A 2,338-nucleotide genomic window follows, 5' to 3' on the forward strand; every position below is an offset into this window, starting at 1 on the left:
TTTGGAGCCTGTCCTGGAACTAGCTCTTGTAGACCAGGCTGGTCTCGAACTCCCAGAGATCCGCCTGCCTCTGCCTCCCGAGTGCTGGGATTAAAGGCGTGCGCCACCACCGCCCGGCCTCCAGTGTCTTCTTGCCTTACCCCAAAGCACGAACAGGGTCCATGCTGGGACCTGGAGAGGCCTTGGCCTCCCTCGTTCGTTCAGAATGTGTTCTGTCAACTAGGCATGATGGTGTACACCTGTAATCCAAGCACTCAAGAGAACGAAGCTGAACAAGGCCAGCCTGGGTTACTTGGCAATACCTTGTCTCAAAAAGCTAAAAGAAAAAGTTCCGAACACTTACTGTGTGACATACACTATTCTAAATGCCTTTAATATACAAGCAAACAAGAAAAAGATTCCTGCCCTTGTGTCCCCTGCTAGTAGGAAGGATGGGTAGAGAAGCTAATATCTTAAAAGACATGAGGTAGGCCAAAGCCCAATGTGTTCTAAGAGTAGAAAAGGATCACGTGCCTGGGAGCTTGGGAAAATACGACTGTGGTGGGAAATGAGAAGAGGGAGCCCCGTGTGTTGGAGTTTGGAACTACTTTCAAAGGTTCTACTTTAAGATTTAAAAAAACAAACCTTTTATTATTGTTATTGTCATCATTATTGGAGTCAGTTCTCCCCTTCCACAATAGGCTCCGGGAATCTAACTATGGTCATCGGGCATGTGTCACAAGCTCTCTGAGCCATATCACTAGCTCAGTATAGGAGGTGTTTGCCTTGGTACCACGAGACAGAGAAGTAGTATATATTCTGACTTCTGTCCTACCAAGCGGCCCTCTGACTGTTAATCAAGGGCACTGAGAGAGGTTGAAGCAAAGTAGAAGCCACCCAGGATGGAGGCTGCTGCTGAATCCGCAAGATAATGGTGGTGGCTCATCTGGACTGTGGCAGGGAAGCAGGGAGTATCTGATGACAGGTGGTCTGTAGGTGGTGCCCCCGTGATTAATGTGAGAGGAAAGGGGCTCAAAGGACCCTGAAGTCTGGGGCCTGAGCAGCTGGAAGAATAGATCTGCCTGCCTCAGGGAAAGGTTCAAGAGCAAGGTCAAGAGATCTGCCTCCGAACACAGTAAGACCAAGACTCTCTAAAACATCCAAATGGATTGGCAATTAATTTACAAGTTTGAATGGAGGTTAAATTTTGCTACCTTCCATAAGTCAACATTGCTGTATTTCTCTGCGGCCCACAGTATAGAATCATCCATTGCAGTGTCATTTTGAATGCTGCGACACACTGTATGACTTACCGCCTTGGAGTTCTGTGTCAACAGATCATCTTATAAGTTGACTGTTGCATTCCGCGTTGAGACAATGATGGCTTAATTGTTCAACACTGCCAATGTCATGGCTTAAATAATGAAATGAGAAGGCTAAGGAGACTGAGCCAGCGTGACCCAGATATCACTGAAAACAAAGGCTAAATGATGATGCTGTTTGTTTGACAAGTGGAAAGATTTATACAAAAGGATTAGGAGGAGAGAGGAAGCAACTCATACTGTTCGACACACAGAAGAACGTGGGAATGTGTGCTCAGAATACATAGAGCAGTGGGAAAGGAGACCAAATCTCACAAATGCACAGCACAGGCGAGCGCTTCTAAATCGACCAAAAGTAGCATCTGACCAGGTGTGGCGGTACATGCCTATGATCCCAGCAATGTTATGCCCCTCACAGGCATCTCAAGTCCTGCCAATTTTATGTCTTTCAGGACCTGAGAATCAGTTGAATACCCTTTAGGACTACATTTCTGAGCAAGAGAACATATATATCCACATAGATGTACATATATGTTTCCAAAAATGAGGAATTTTAGCAGAGTGGTGGTTCTCAGGCTTGGCTGCATATTGAATCAATTTTTAAGGTCTTATTTTTTTTAATAGTGTGGGTCTCAACCCAAGAGATTCTTGCTTCTATGGCATGAATATTTCCTGGCTTTTAAAGAGCAGCATGCTGTGTCATAAAAGCCAGCAGACTTTCCTTCAAGCATAATTTTCCTTAGAGAATCTGGCTTCTATTTGCACACATTCTCTCTGAGTGGCTTTTTGTTATTGCTTTGTTTTTGAGACCAGGTTTTGTCTACGTATCTCTGCTGGCTCTCCTCTGCTGTTAGGCTCTCCTATCTTAGTCTGTTAAGTAATTGGATTACTGGTCTGTATCAACAACAGCCCTGCCTTCGCAGGGTTTTTTTGTTTGTTTGTTTTGTTTTAGTTTTCAAGACAGGGTTTCTCTGTAGCTTTGGAGCCTGTCCTAGGACTAGCTCTTGTAGACCAGGCTGGTCTCGAACTCACAGAGA

Source organism: Microtus ochrogaster, unplaced genomic scaffold (genome assembly GCF_000317375.1).
Source record: "Microtus ochrogaster isolate Prairie Vole_2 unplaced genomic scaffold, MicOch1.0 UNK3, whole genome shotgun sequence".
NCBI classification, from domain to species: domain Eukaryota; kingdom Metazoa; phylum Chordata; class Mammalia; order Rodentia; family Cricetidae; genus Microtus; species Microtus ochrogaster.